Consider the following 16871-nt stretch of genomic DNA (forward strand, 5'->3'; position numbering starts at 1 on the left):
AGACCTTGGGTCCTTGTCAAACTGCATCCTCCCACAGAAACGCTCCCAGTCTGTGTGCGAAGCGAACTTGCGCTGCTACCCAGGAAGCTGAGCGGGACTTGCTCAGCGGCACTTTATTGTGAACAGGGATGTCAGGGTAAGTTCAGCTCCAAAGTGCCACACAGCCCTGCTTCATCTCTGCTTCATTGCTCCCTGAACCATGAAGCAAGCAGAAGGATGGAATTATTTATAGAGCCCCTAATAACATCCTGTATTGAGTGTGCATTGCATTTGAATCTACGCTTCTACCAAACAAGTACTGCAAAACATCTCCTCCGGAACCCCCCCCATGGGCATCTTTATATAAAAAGATTTCAAGTTCATCTCAGTCCCAACAACAGCATCCCCAGTGTGACACTTGGTTTATTTTCTCAACTCATTAAAGGTTGGAATAAATTGTTTTTCTAGTGATGTTAATGAGAGTGTGTCACTTACACAAATGTTTAAGGAGAACCAACCTAAGCTCTTCATCAGCATTTGGGTAAAAATAGACCCTTTACAATAAGGGGATAGGTGTCTCTCTTAAAGGTTCACTATTGACATGTGTGATGTAATGAGCTAGCTCTGGATATTTCATTTAATTTGGGATCAGACACTTTTTTGGGGTGTGTAGCGACCAAGCACTAGATGCCTCCACTTTAAGCCCCCATTCCAAAAACAACAAAGACGATTTTATTTCAATTTTCAGGTGCCAGGAATTTGAGCAACCAAGCCCCTGCTAAATCTGCTCTGAACTGATCTCGCTTGTCATCTGGACACCACGACCCCCCTGACCTTTGAGTTTTAGCATGTATGTTACACACCGATCATATTGTCCAAGCCGTAAAATGCAAATTTTTATGTTTCTCACATCTGTTTCCGGGGTGAAATCAAAGGTCTTATGATGTATTAAAGCATTTAAAACCAATAAAAATATTTAAATGATTTAACTGAACCAGAAGCGAGGTCTAGAGTATTTCAAGAAGAAGAAGAAGGAGAAAATGTCACATTAAATAGCACAAAATACCTTGCAGCTCATTAGCATTCCTTCTTGATCAGCTGCTATTAATTGGTTCTAAATGCCTCTGGTAAGAAAGCATGCAGCTTGGGAATGTGATAATCGCTATAATATAGCACACAACATGAAAGCTGAAAAAATTATCATTAATAATTTGAAAAAAACACCCAAAGAGACTTTTTTCTCTCTTTTTATCGCTCTCCTCTCTCACCTTCTCGCTTCATCTCTCCCTCTCTCCTCTCTCACGCTCAGTTGATCCCTTAAAGCCTTCAGGTTACAAACACATCAGGAATGGAGGATGTTAACACTGAAATCTCTAAGAGCAGGGTTTGTACCTTAGCGGTCCTTCACTATGACTATAGTCATAAGAATGGTCGCTGCACCATGAAGGATTCAGCATTTGAATCTACCGACTGAGCCACCAGCACTCTCTCAAAACCCTGTTGTCTCTCAACATCTTCTGAGGATTCGTTGCACCCAGTGTTTCGGACAACAGGATCAGCTGGCTGTTTGGAAAGTTATAGATTTCATTATAATTTAGCGGGCTTTGTGATAAATAGATGGTTAAATAATTCATAAGGTACTGTGGACAGGCTTCTGTTGCTTTTGCAATCATAAAGGCTTAGCAAACGGGGTCATGCATGAAGCTCTGCGAAATCGGATTCAATTATCAGTTTCCCTGCCAGGTCCAGGGGTCTCGCAAGAGCAATTGGAACTGATTGCAGATTGCTGTCAAGCTGTCTGACAGACCGCTGGGGTCAAAGAGCTCCAGCAATGAGAGGATATTCAATAATGGCCTTCAGACTGTACACTCACTCATTCTGTAAAGCTCCATTGCTTTCTGTAACTGGCAAACAGATCTATGGGCCCGTTCACCACAGCTCGGGAGGTCTTTAAAGTCTGTCTTTGATTCATTTAAACAACATTTTAGGTAAGTTCAAATGAATACCAAGCTGTATGTAGTGTAGCGAGCAGGCTAGGGCAGCTTATAGTGGGTGTTTACAGGGAGGAAATGGAATGCAAGACCCATACAGAAAAATCTAAAATGTGCAGAGTAAAAAAAAGTTGTCAGACAATACTGCACACCCTCAATGAATGAATGAATGAATTGATCGATCCTTTATTTTGGTACGGATATTTTACAGTCGTTTGTTTCTATAAATGTTGCACATTTGATGCAAGTAGACTTCTGTATTTCTTCTATACAAGCACTGTAAGTGTGAAAGATCTTATGCAACAGAACAGGGACAATTTTAGGTGTGGATTTTGGCAACACCTGTTTTGTGCATCTAAAAGTATAGTCTAAAACATATTTAAAATGAACACTAAAAATGTGTTTATAATCTTTTTCACTGGATTTATATGTGATTCTTAATAACACTGTGTGTTATTTTGCGACAATATAATCTGTAGTTTGCTACCCAAGCAGTAACAGGGAAAAGGAAGTGTTGTTATCAAGCTTTGTGCTTCTGAAAGTTGATCATATTTCCATGGGGTTTATAGTAGGTTTAGACGCTTCAGCAAGCTTGTCGCTTGTTTGTTTGCTCTCCTTGTTTTTGTCTCAACACCTTCTTTTATGGAGTGCAGGTTAGAAGCTGTGACATGACATTTGGAGCCGGGAATATATCAGTATTCCATAGGAGCTCCAAAATGAAAGTGAATTTTACAAGATAATTGGATGCAGTGTAACTGATAATATAATTTGATTCCCTGACATTTAAAAAAAAAAACCTGCTCATTAACCCACTGGTCACACATATTCCACCAACGCAAACATTTCTCTTGCAAGAAGTCATATCCCATTACTAACTGATCCAACCTTTTCATAACTACCTTGTGGGGAGAGAGAGAGAGAGAGAGAGAGAGAGAGAGAGAGAGAGAGAGAGAGAGAGAGAGAGAGAGAGAGAGAGAAACAAACATGAAGAGGAACTGCAGTACATACAAGCCTAGTGATTTACAAAGCTTTCTGCAGTGCGAATTATGCATGTTAATTTATTTATTATTCAATAGCCAATACCACAGTGAACACCCACTTTAGGAATACAACTGTATTCTTACTGCAGAAGTGTCAGAAGAACCTTTATCCAAGCTCACTAATGGCATTCGCTTTCATACTGTATGTAATTAAAAAACATATGGAAGAATACAATAGGGATGGCTGTCACCAACACTCCTAAGTAACACACTGCCGTGAAGAAGCGTTCACATCTCATAACAAATGCCCTGCTTTGTTTCTAATTAGCTGCTTCACATTTCACAGAACTTCCAATTTGTTAGCTTGAGGCACAGACCTAAAATCATTTTTAAAACAAATAATACTAAATCAAGAATCAGATTCCCAACTCACTGCTGCAAATGGACCTCACGGCACCACGGGTTCCTTTCCAGTCTGCCAATCGCAACATTCGAATAGGTCAGCAAGATTTGAAAAAAGGACATCTGCTGCGTAACCCTGAACCACATGATGAAAAAAAAAATGCAGGGGATTATCTCGTATGTAAGAGATTGTCACCTCACTGCTGTAACCTCCACTGATCAGCAAGCTACCCCGCTTACAATGTCCAGTCACTTGCCTTTTTCACCCTGCCGAACTTGATCAATGAACGGTACTAAACTACTGAACCCTGGAGGGAAGGGGCCAAGCGGTCACTCCAATTCTCCTCCTCAACCCACTGGTGCATAAAAGCCATGACCAGCAACTCGGCAACACCAGGATTCGAAGCAGGGAGCTGCTGATCGCATGACTCGCCCTGCACAGACATGTTTGAGGCTAAACAGAATCTAGCTCTCTGTCTGTCGTGGGAATTGGTAATGCTAGTTAAGGCTATTTTGGTAACCGAGTTGGATCAGACGTTTGTTGCAGTTGTACATAACTGCCCGTGTAGATCAAACCAGAGGGGAGAAGCATTCTGGATCTCTCGTTCTGCCAGTGTTTTATCCTTCAGGAGGGATATGCACAGTATGTTACCTCCATGTATGCTCTTCTCTGTGTGCTGTTGTTTCTGTGTTCTTGCCAGATTGCTGTTGTTGTCAGCTCTTGTAGATGTTTTTTGGTTTGTTTTTTTAATCTTCATTGGCACCCCTCCGGAGTATTATGCCCGACTCTGCCTGGTGACACAGAATCTAACTGGACGTCATCTTGGCTGGGCCGGGGGACGAAGTGCTTCGAAAGCAGGTGTCAAAGCTAGTTCTTCTCTGAGGTGACTTCCTGTCATGGCTCGAGTTTCGACGGCAGCTCTGCCGAGACCAACACGCTCAGACTTGGCTGCTCTTGGTGTCGGACAGCTGAATTGTGCTTGATTGCCTGTGTAACGCCCCTTAACAGTACAAATGAGAAGCATTATGGACAACACACTGACAGCCCTTAGTTCTTCATGTGCAATCCAAAAAAAAAGGGAAAATCTTGAAGCAATGTCTTGTGAGGGGCTGATTATCGAGTACAATAACAGCCACCCACCCCCCGCAACATAAGGCCTGTGCTATTTCACAGTTCAAATTATATTTCCAAGTTTAAAACATAAAAGATGGAAGACATGACTGTTTTACTTTCCAATTATGGTAGAACAAAAGAGCAACTAAAATTAGACCTATGCTGGACTGCTAATAGTCCGTTCATTTGAGTATTGCTGACTGCTGTCTAATAGATATACCATTATTATTATTATTATTATTATTATTATTATTATTATTATTATTATTATTATTGTTGTTGTTATTACAATGTTGTAATATTTACAATTTTGTAATTATGCTTTCTTTTTTGGGCAGGCGGCATCATTGGCAATATCTCAGATGTATTTCTGTTGAAGTGGAGACAATAAAATAATAAGTTAAGAGGAAATGGAATTAGCCGTATGCTAATGGTGTAGCAGCTGCCTCGGGCTCCGTGATGACAGCCTGCGCCATTATTTCGTTTGTCACCTGCAATTTGCTCCTTGGCGGGGGATCGAAGCAATTTATCAGCAGCTGTGAGTCTGATCTCTTGGGTTTTACACCTACAGTTTGTCTTATTAGCATACAGCGGGTAAGATTAAAGAAAAGTACAGTAGCTTCCCAGTCGTCTTGTTCTGTTCTTTGCTGGGATGGGATTTTTTTATTTTTTTTTCTGATCTCCTTAGATCTCAGAATGTAAGCTGGGGCTGGTTAGTGGCAAGCAGTGAATGAAGTGGAGCTGGCCACTCTCTGTCTCTCCTCTCCAGGGCAGAACTGAATCAATGCCTCAGTATGGGGCCACTGTGTTGGAAGTGCAGCCCTTACCATGACTGCTGTAAAGACCCAGTAGCCCTTAACAAATGCTGCTGTCTATGATCTACACAAGGTCAGAAGCATCCGGTGACTGATAGGGGAAGACAGCAGCTGAAAGGCGTCCATCAGCATGCACAATAATAACACAGCACTCGGTACAGCCAGCGAGCAAGCTGTGTGGGCCTGGATGCTGCTTTTTTATGTTATTTTTTTAACCACAATCTGTGTATTCTCCCATTCTATGAAAGAGCCCCTTCCTTCCTGGGATACTGCAGGCATTCCTGTTCTGTTTTACTGCTATGCAGCCAGCAGGGGGAGCCAGTGTACACTTTGCAAACTGAGCCACCCCAGACATGTATTCTTAAAAACTTCCATCCGCAGTGAAATCTTTATGGCCAGTCTAACATTTGCTACAGATACAGCACAGTAACCTTAAAGCCTTTTGTTTGAAAACCAACAGCTGAGCAATGGTTCTAGTACTGCTAATATATATATATATATATATATATATATATATATATATATATATATATATATATATATATCCACTGTATTTAAATCAGCTGGCAATGAGTGTACTGAAAAACAGAAAGCTATAAAAGAATGCAGAAAACAGACACCAGGGAACAATACCATTTTATATAGTGTGATTTGTTGGGCTCTATACATCTACAATCAACTCGAGGTGCTTATAAAGTGCTTTTCTTGTGTATAAATGCCTTTTTTGTTCTACAGTCAGAGTCTCAAGCTTCCAAAGCTGCATTTTCTTGGAATGTTAATAACCTCAATACCAGGACCCTGACAGAGCCAGTCCGTGAGGCTCGTTGTGAACTCTCGCCTGTTCTTCAGTGTTAAAGTCTCCCTCCTGGCTGTGTCTGCCCTCCATACTGTCCCAGGAGTCCTGTAGGTTCTGTGTCTGCACAACAGGCTGCTCCTTCTGGTAATGATTAGAGAGCTGGACCTCCGGGGAGAATGCAAGGATATCCGGGGGACCTCCCCCAGACCTCCCTCTCCAACAGAAAGAGGTGCTGTACTTCCCAAATTCGAGCTTACTTCCTGCCTCGCTCACATTGTTCTGATTGGTCCGTCTGTCCGCCATTATTATGTGGCTTCGTGGAAGGAATGATGTCATTCCTTTGCACTCGTGCAATGTGTTCATAGTACAGCACAAGTACAGTATAAAAGACATTCCTGTATGCTGTTTGCAAAGCATCTTTTCAATGTATCCTAACCTTTTGAACTTGTGTTCCATTTTATGTGAATGTAGCATCGATTATATGCAGGATTCCCAAGGATTATTCACACAGTTACATGGAGTTGTACAGCCTTTACAAAAAATGTTATGCATGCAGTAGTTTCTGATTCAAACAAGTATATCAGAACCAAGCGTGCAAACTGTAATTCAAGATTAGAGCTACCAGCATGACAAAGATAACAGGAGAGTATAGAATATGAAGTTTGCAGTATGTGTTCTCAAGACACATGTAAAAATGTAAGTGTGACATACAGACATAAGGACTTCTCCACTATATCCCAGCGATCTTTCCAAACTGATGTAAAGTGTTCACTGACTGGCTCGCTGTAGTGTAGACTTGGAAGCTGGACATTGTGTTATGTACAGGTCCAGTTAATATAAAGCATTCTCACTGTAATCTCGTGTCCCGTCTCTTCTTTAACACTACACTATCCAGATGACATCACCGCTCTGGGCTGGCCTGACCACAGGGAGATGTGGAAGTGCACAGTCACTGCGCTGTGTTGTGATTGGCCGGCACACAAAAACACTTTTACCAGCATCATCTGTCTGTCTACGCACTGACAGCACTTTTTATGTAAAGAATCTCTTCGGGAGAAAGTTTCTTCCTCAACTCAGTGCTCGCAATAAATTAGATTTTTGGCATGTTAATTATTCCATCTATTAAAGTGACTGCATTTATCAAGACTTTCCTTTAAAAAAAAAATCAGGAAAGTATGAAATAAACAGTATTAGAGCATTTACAGCATTGATGGTCAAAATGTACCCCAGCTGGATTTAATTCAAGCGTTTTCCCCAGTGCTGTAAAATGCTCTACTCCCAGAGGGGTATAAGTTCATCAAATCAAGCTGACAAGCAGCCCTCCTGTATAACGCATGGAAAGCCGTAGTCACTTTAAATCTCCAGAACCCTGCTGCTTTGTGCAAGGTAAAGCTGTCCCATTGCCCCTGAGCTGGCTCCCACCTAACACCTTGTCATTAGAGATGACTCGAGCACATGCCAAGGGGCCTCATTGATTCCCCTCACATTTTATTCAGATCTGAAATGGCCATGACAGCTGGAAAATGCTGAAAAGACATTTTGGAGAAGTTTGTCTGAAGCGGAGTCCAAAATCTATCTCTAAAATGACTTATGAAAGGGGTGCACTGGTTTGTTTAATCAATCACTTCTTGGCATCCCTTCAGTTAATTGGGTTTAAAGATCAGCTGTTAATGTGTTTTAAAGGTTAGGGCACTGATGATGTGTCCAAACCAGAGCCCTGTGCTTAACAATAGAGATGTTTTATATAGCTGGAGGAACCAGGAAGCACAATGAACATTCCGGAGATACACGTAGATATAGAACTACGCCATAGATGACTGTGCAAAGATCGCCATCTAGTGTAGAAGAAGCAGCAATACCATGAGATTGCAGTTCAAGCTGTAAACATTTTCCTGACTTCTCATTAGCATATCAGCATTCTCACAAATTGATATATTTGTTCAATTTATTTCAGTATACAGTTGCCCCTGCTTTTCCCAAACTTATGCAGTATTTGCATCCCTTGTTCTTTTTTTCTTATATATATATTTTGAGTGCCACATTGTTTTGTCACCTGACCACAGCAACTCCCCCATGACGTCACTTAGCTGTTTATGGGCAGTATGGAACAATTAAGCAGTCAGGTGGGGTTGCAGTACCTGTAACACAGGAAGTGAATTGATAGTGTTGTGGATGGAAAAATCAGCTTAACCTAAATCAATTCTGAAAAAGATACCTGGTACCTATAGGAGAAAAGGAAACAGAAGCCTCTAGTGATGCATTGTCTGCCTGAATTTCAAGAAATGAGATAATACGGTAAGAACAATGGCTGTGATACATCTCTGCAGGCTTAATGAGCCTGCTGTGTGATTAATTCTCCTTCGGTAGGGTCACTTTCATAGGAGATGCAGTACCGTGGGTGCCTGGAGGCTTACCAAGTAAAAGCACTGCCGTTTTAGAGTGCAAGTATACAATCTCGCCTGAGGACCCCCAGGGGACAATGCATTGGCCGTGGTGCTCCAGAAAACTTCCCAGGCTGCCTTATAAAAGTTTAGTGCAGCATACCACGGTACAACTTTAGTAACCTGCAATAAAGCACAGTGAAGGCCAACTGAAAAGCAAGGTAGAGCAGAGGCATGGTACTTCTCCTGTGGTAAATCGGTGTTGAAACTATGTTAACTGATGGTTAAGTAAGTGCATTGCAAAATGCAAGGGCAAATGCAAAATTAATGTGCAAATATACCATGGTACACTTCTATAACAATTCTGATCTTTTAAAATAATGCTGGTAAAGTAAATGCAACCTTTTTTTATGTAGATTAACAGAGCACAAAATGATAGCTTTGGGCATCTTGGCAGCTATTTTGTGGGTTAGGAAGGTTGTCATCACCAGGTTCAGTGGGTCATTTCTACATGCTGAACAAACCACACTCGATCCCGCATGACGCTTGTGTGGTCACCCAGCTGTTAGTCAACAGTGAACGGCACATTTCTGCATGTTGATTACTGTGTTCAGTCTGTGTCTGCGTGGAAATGAATACACTGTTATAGCCTTTTTGTCTGCTGAGCAGCTTTCCCACAAAAATGCCTTCGGAATGTGTAATATCAATTATTTCTCCTGGAGACAAATAAATCTGATTCAGATAACAGTGTGTGCTTGCTGTTTGTTTGTAACACCGCTCTTCTGTTACACAATAAAACTCTTAATTAAAGACACTGCATGCCAGCTGTGTTGAGTAATCTCTGCTCCTCGACTCGTTCGTCTAGTGGAAATGCCACTGAAGTCTCCAAGGCACTATACTTTGTCTGCTGGCCTTTCTTTGAATTCAGTGCTGCACTTTCCTTTGCTTGTTCGTTGTCTTTAAATCCTGCTGTTATTTATTTTGTTTAGTTTTTTTTTTATTTAGTGCTTGTGAAAGATGCTCTGCGACAGATGTCATCTATTTCTCAACAGAAAGGGTACTACACAACTGCAGTGGCAGATTTTACAACCCCCCCCCCAAAGGGTGGAGCCTTTGCCCTCCCCTGGGGTTAGGGGAGTGGGGGAAATCACCTGGGGAAAGTCTGGGGGTGGTATACTTAATTGCACTTCAGTGACCCCTGCTGGTCAACTGGCCAAAATGTCCAGGCGACGACTTCCCTAGTTGGCCACTTGCCTTTTTTCTTTTAGTTTAAAAGCAGGTATACAGATTGCAGAGGCATTTCTATGGCTGCTGTATCCTGTTTTGCGTCTGTTGTTTACAGTGACCTACGAGTCACAGCCAATCCAGCTATATGCTGACGGAGATACCTTACCAGCTCTTCCTTTTAATTTGATTTATTAATTAACTTTTTTTTTTTTTTTTACCGATCCATTAAAGTCACACTGCCAATTTGGCAACATCTGTGAGCTCCTGGCTGTACACATGTGAGCTGATGAGACTAACGGCTTTACCTGCTAGAGTACATTGTGCGGCAAGAATTGAATTGATTTATGCAGCAGGGAGTTGTCTGCTCCATCTAGGACTATATATATATATATATATATATATATATATATATATATATATATATATATATAAAAGATTAGTGTTGTTTTATATCTTATTGATTTTTACAACACTCGTGTTACAGCGATGCCAAATAAACTTTCTAACGGGCTGGTTGAATTGACACTGTGAAACTGACACTGAGAAAGACTTTCTCTTGATAAATCTAGTTAGCCCAGGGACAGTTTTTAATGTGTCTGCCTCTGGTTCACTGTACAGTAGTGTGGCAGTGGTGTGAATATCATTTTGTTCTTTTATTTAACATCATGTGATCAAAGAAACTACACAATTATATCGCAAAAGTCTACCAGAAGTCATAATAGAAGTACAGTATTTCATGTTAAATTTAGAAAATGTCACATTTTTAAATGTTCTGTCAGTTTTTCGTTAAGTATATTGGAAACTGCAAAGCTGCATGTAATTCAATATGTTAACGTAACATTATTTATTAGGTTTCATTCGATTTTAAGAAGCAAAATTAATTCATTTTATAGGATGATGCAAAACTTTTGGCCATAGCTGTATTTTTCAAAGATGCTCATTTTATACATCCTGGTCCCTAGTCTAATTCAATAAGCCACCTATGCATACCCATATAAGACAGCAGTTTAATAAAAACCATCTCCTTCAGCATGAGTGTGTGGATGTGTATAATCCAACAGACAGTATCATCATGTGCCCAGAGCATGTTCTTTAAAGCTGTGCGGGTCCCTGGGCTATTTCACCCACACTGAATTCATTAGCAGATGTATTTATATGTCTCTTATCACTGTTTTTGTATTCATCCGTTTCAGGAATGTGCTGGAGCAAGGAGGCCTCTTTTAAAGTAGGGTTCCCAAGTTGCTGGACATCATAAATCTCGCAAACCTGATAGAGACCATTTGAAAGCAGTATGTGTGCAGCTGTGGTTTATTTTGCATCTGCTGTACTCTGCGTACAGTTTGTATACACTCTGGACCAACTCGAATGAGCTCTCCTCCTTCTGAGTATGTGGATATAAAATGATATCGCAAAAAGTCTACCAGAAGCCATAATAGTAGTACAGTATTTCATGCTAAATTCCGAAAATGTCGCATTTTCCTTTTTTTTTTTTTTCCTATCCTGGCGTCCCTCTTTGAAATTCTGTAATTATAGCATCTTGTGCATGTACTTTTTAGGTCTCACTTTTTGAAACCTCTTGCTTCATCAGTTTGTTATCAGAACCCTTTTTCTATTGTACATCACACTGCTACAGGCATTACTGGAACCCTTGCCTGCGTGATTCTATTAAATGGAATTTTCTATTACTATTTCTAAAAGCGAACGCTTTCTCTTTCCCAAAAAGACCCTGTGTTTGTGAAAGGGATGGGGAAGGAGGTGTATCTGAACTAGGAAAAGACCTTGAAATACGATCTGATGAGACAAATGACTTTACCAGACAGGCTGTGTGATGGATGTGAACAGTCTGGAAGGAGTACATGGAGTATATAAGTTAGTAGGCATGTTCATTTACATCAGTAAAATTATCAAATCTGATGCACTAGGAACTGTCCGGAATTAGCATTATTTTTAAAGACGGAAACAAACTAGTTTGCTTTATTTATTTGGGAGTCTTTTCAGAAGCAGGCCCCTCGGTTTGCGAGTTAGTAAGCCAGTTAAATGCTGAAGCAGAAACAGCAACTGGAGAATTATAAAACACAGACAACAAGGATATGAAAGAGGTAAGAAATAACATTCCACCCGGAAACTGCCAGCTTTTTATAATTAGCCTTGATATGTTTGCATTGAGCAGTGACTGCTTTGCAAGCCAAGGCAAGCGCTGTCTGGAAGCCTACATCAGCAAATTCAGGAGTCACTTTGAAGTCTGTTTTCATTTAACTTCTTTACAGTGCATGGGTTTTTTTATTTTTTTTAAAAAAGGACAAACTGGAAGTAGAAACCTGAGATTGGAGTCAGCTGGCAGTCGTCTGTTGTCCCTTGTGCAGTGGAAACAGGAACAAAAGCAATGCTCTGTGGCTGCATGCTGTATCTGATATAGCAGAAACATCTGTTACCAATTCCAAACTGGCTAGGATACCACAGCCAAGAACAATCGCTTTGGAAAGAATCCCCGCACATTGTGGGTTCAGTTTGGCCGTTCTTCAGTTAACTCCATATGCAAAGGCACGGTTTTCATTTAAACATTCACAAAAATGTATTTAGCAGACAGTAGTCCAGAAAGGTTAATGAATATCAAACTCTATTTTATTCATAAAAAAACGAATTTTCTGAATAGGTCCAGAAACTCTATGAATCACATATGAGGAATCAACCACCAATCACTGTTAAGGATTCGTTAACATTCCAAAGCATCTTATCATGTGTATAGATGTCATCCCATGCATAGAACGCACAGTGTGCTTTTAGCATGTATACAGTGTTTCAATGTAAATCTGTTTATAAGTATGGATAGAGATCTCTAATCTATGCATTCGTCTAAGAGTTGCAATGGGTGCAGATGGAGGCAGAATTGATCTGGGGTGTTGTCTTGCTCCTATAACCAGTATTTATTTCCATTTGATTTCATTCCCTGTAGCCCAAACCTAGTCATTAGTTGGTGTTGTACCTGCTGATAGGCAGTATAATATTAGCCCTGTCCTTTTATAATACAATACCTGTCAGTAAGGTTTTCTCAACTGTATCATTAGTGGCAGCTAATCGTTCCTATGTAAAACTATAGTACAATTAAGTTGACAAAATGCGTGGCCATTGCCTTGACTGTTACACTGATAAAGGCATCACTCAGAGCGCTGGCATAGCAAGCAGTGGTTATAGTTAGAGCTGTAACAATTCAGCCCATATCTGCTCATCCGGTTCCTAGTTGCTGATCGATCTCAAAATATTGTCACATTGGGTCTTAAAGGATCCCAGTGATTCGGCACCAACAACACAGCTAGGTAACCCATTCCATCCCCTCACCGCTCTCTGTGTAACAAAGAGTAAGTCTCTGCTGTATTATCTGGTTAAATAACTGCTCAATATTTCAGCGTTCTTTTTGATTTTGCGGTCTCCGTTTACAGCCTCAGTTCCCTGGCACCAGGCTGGTGTTTGTATTCCAGTTTCTCCTCAGCGAGTGATTCAGCATCACTGAGCCAGTGTCTCCACACAGCAATGGAAACCACAGCCACAGGGGTGAGGACCGCCTCCTGAACTGAGGATTACTGCCGAATCAGCACAAGAGTCTAATGAACCAGCCTGCATGCCAGTAAACTCGTACTGCTGGAATCCATTGAATAACACACCTTGTCCCGCGATCCTGTTTCATTTGTACAGCACTGTACTCAATTCCATAATTCTGTGCCACATGCTTAACATTAGGAAAGAAGCAGCAGGCTTTGTTGACTGCCCATTTGTTATATCCATCAAACAAACTCCCTGGCTTCATTTGCGATGGCCACTGATTCACGAACACAGAAGTGGAGTTGCTTCAAACTGGTTGTGGATGGGATTAGGATTAGGGCTTCAAAATGTCCCATTAGAATTCAAAAGAATGAACTAATCAGAATACAGAGATAATTAAATAGACTGAATGTTAGTCCTTATAAAAGTTTCCCACAGTAAAAGCATCGCAAAGCATAATAAAGTATTGTATTGCATGGTAAAGCACACATTGTTAAGCTCAGAGGTATGGTAAAGCATTTTTCTTTTTAAAACACGGCAGAGCATGGTAAACTATGGTAAATGCATAGTATAACCATGGTAAAAGCATGGGAGAACTGCCAAATTGGCATGCCAATTTTACCAGAATAACCCTTTTATAAGGGAGCGTAGGAAGCAGGGATACGTTTTGAAATCGCACAGTGTGGTACATGCTGGAAAGGTAATTGTATAATTGAATGTGAAGGTGTTTGGTTATTTTTGTTCAGACTGTAACAGATGTTTGTGTTGATCTTTCCAATCCATAACAACTGCTCTGAGTCACATCTCAGCCAGCCAGAGACTGAATATTAATCCCAGCCCTGGTGTAACATTGCATCGTGATAATGATTAACTGTAGTCACTTTAATAATCCCATTTCACTGGGGATCAGTGCGCTCCACATTTCTTTGATTAACCCAACAATCAAAATACGTTTGGGGGGGGACACGCACTCTGTAAACAACCTTCATTCTGCAGATCCTCAGTTTTTTTTGGAAAATCTAATTCGGAATTTATGATTTGGGATTTTTGCAGATTTACCACTTGTATTCCTGGCGCTTTCCATTGTATTATTGTGTCTTTGAATCCTGGAGCCAGTATTTTCTTTTGTCACAGCCTGTGTTTTACTCGCAGGGCTAAACCCCAAGCCATTCAGATCCTGTTGCTTTCAAGTAGTGAGGTTAAGAGATCCTCCTGTGTGACATGTGTGCTTGCTGCACTACACACACTCCCAGTCCTGAGATAGCAAATCTGCTGGCTGGGGAGAGTCTTCCAGCAATCTTAGACTAGAACAAGAAGTCTTTCCTGCTGCAGCAAAGCTGTCTAAAGCTGAGGGAACAGGAAGCCAGGCTTGGAACATGGGTTTTAAGAGACTAGATTTCAGGCCACTGCATGGCACACCGGGGGAGACTTGGGGTTTGATACAGCAAAGTTGCCTCAAACTAGGTCTCCCGTTCTCCTGGAACCAGGTTTCAAGCTACTGTTCCTGAAAAAAATGGCTTTGTGTTCCCTCTGCTTAAATCACCAGTACTCAAGGAGCATTGAGGAACTCTCTCAATATTCCCTTATAAAGGTTTATCAAGGTATTTTTGCATGATGTTTTTGCAGTTTCCCCCCCATGCTTCTCCCTTGGTAATATGATGCATTTACCATTGTTTACTTTGGCCTGCCATGTTTATTAATATGCTTTACCATATCTCACTATTCTTTACAATGCTGCTTACCTATGCTTTGCAATGCTTTCACTGTGCTTTATTACAGTTTGCTGTGCTTTTACTGTGGGAACATTTTAGAAGGGTTACGCACTGTGGAGACAATTATATTTTTCTTTACAGTTGAAGTGTACTAATCGGACAGTAATTCTGGTAGTTTATTAGAATAATATTGTGATTTGGGAAGTGCATTTTACACTATGACCATACATCAATAAACATAGGTAAGGTCTAGTTTATCTGATAACAGTTCATCAGTGTTTATACCTGTACTATAAAATACAGTTGGATAGGGTCAATCCGTAAGTATGCTGTGATTCTGGTAAAGTACTGTTAAGCAGTGTTCAGGAGGAGAGGCAACCCAGGCGCTGTGTCACTTTCTTGGAGCTACATCATTTCCCTTGGAGTATAAATTCTCAGCCAGCTAACATTGCTCGTGCAAGCATCAACATCCCTCCACCTCTCCCTTCCTCGCCTCTACAGCTGCCCCTAGGGTTTGTCTGGGGGTCTCCGATCAGCTTAAAATATCCATCAAGTATAATTTCTATGTATCCCATTGTCCATTGTATTTACAGGTCTGTTCACTACATCACGTTCTACTAAATATTCTAAATCGGAATGTAATTAAAGCTTTCACGGTCAGTTCTGTGTGGATTCCCCTCTTGCAGTAAGTGTATCACACTCGCTCAGCATATAGATTACACAAGTAAGCCCTGTTTCTCAGTCATACATACATTTCAACTAATGGAAAATCTGAGGGTTTAACTTTCCACTCCACAGCTTTAACGCATTCTAAATGTCTTTTCTGCCAAACCGAAAGAGTAAAACGCGTTCAAAGCCAAGTCTGACACAACTCCCATGAGAAAAGCTACTTCAAATCTTCAGACTTCTTCCTAAAGGCCTGTCTGATTTCATTTCATTTTCTTCTTTATCCTATCCCTCTTCGCTTTGCCTTTGGAGTCCATTTCTGCATGTCTAGCTGTTACACAGTGCAAGATCATCAGGTGTTTCGGACTGATAAGAGTGGGGTGATGCTGCCTTGTGCTGTGAGTCTGGAAACAAAATGTAGTTCAGGAATTAAAAAAAAAAATACTTCTTAGAACTATTAAACGTATTTTATTTCCACAACTAAGTTAGTTGCCTGAGATTGAACAGTAATAAAAACCTAATAGGCCCTGTCTAAAGCAGTTGTAAAGGGTTTCATGAACTGAAACTTGGTTTAATTAATCAAAACAGGCTTTAAAAAAACACAGTCCTTTACAATAATCCTCCATTTTGTAAATAGGGCACTGTAGTATCCAGCTGAAGAAGCAGAAGCCCATTTTGATTATTCAAACATGTTAGAAGATTATTTTTTCAAGCACTGTTTAACATAATGTCCTTAAAACAGTTTTGTGAAGAGGGGTCCAATATTCGTCCAGCATAATCTACCACCTCTCACCTTTATCCAAAAAGCTTTCTCAGCTGGTGTGTAATTCATAAGAGATGATGTCATTTCAAAAGATGGCAACAGTTCTGGCTGAGATCCAGTGTTGTGAGTGGCTCACTGATTTCTGCACAGACCTCCCGATCACATGAGCAGGTACGCTACGAAAGAGGCGCTGTTGATTTGAAGATGAAGAAAGGGAAATGTCAGGGGGTCCAATTCAATTCACTTTCTTAGCTCTAGGGGAAGGGAACCCATCCAATCCACACAGCCAATGTGGAGTCTTGGGATTCAGTTCCCATTGCCTGCAGCTGATGTGCAGGTACGTCTGCCATGAAACCTGCTTGGGCTGAACGTACTCCGGCTCTGGCTTCAATAGCTGAGGCTGCCGTCTCTGGCACAGAATTCTAAAACATTTTACTACCCAGCCTGGAAGGTCCCGGGTCTTTGCTAACTCAATTGGGCATTCCAGCATGTTGGAGCTGCAGGATGT

The sequence above is a fragment of the Acipenser ruthenus genome, chromosome 23 (genome assembly GCF_902713425.1).
Source record: "Acipenser ruthenus chromosome 23, fAciRut3.2 maternal haplotype, whole genome shotgun sequence".
In the NCBI taxonomy this organism is placed as follows: Eukaryota; Metazoa; Chordata; class Actinopteri; order Acipenseriformes; family Acipenseridae; genus Acipenser; species Acipenser ruthenus.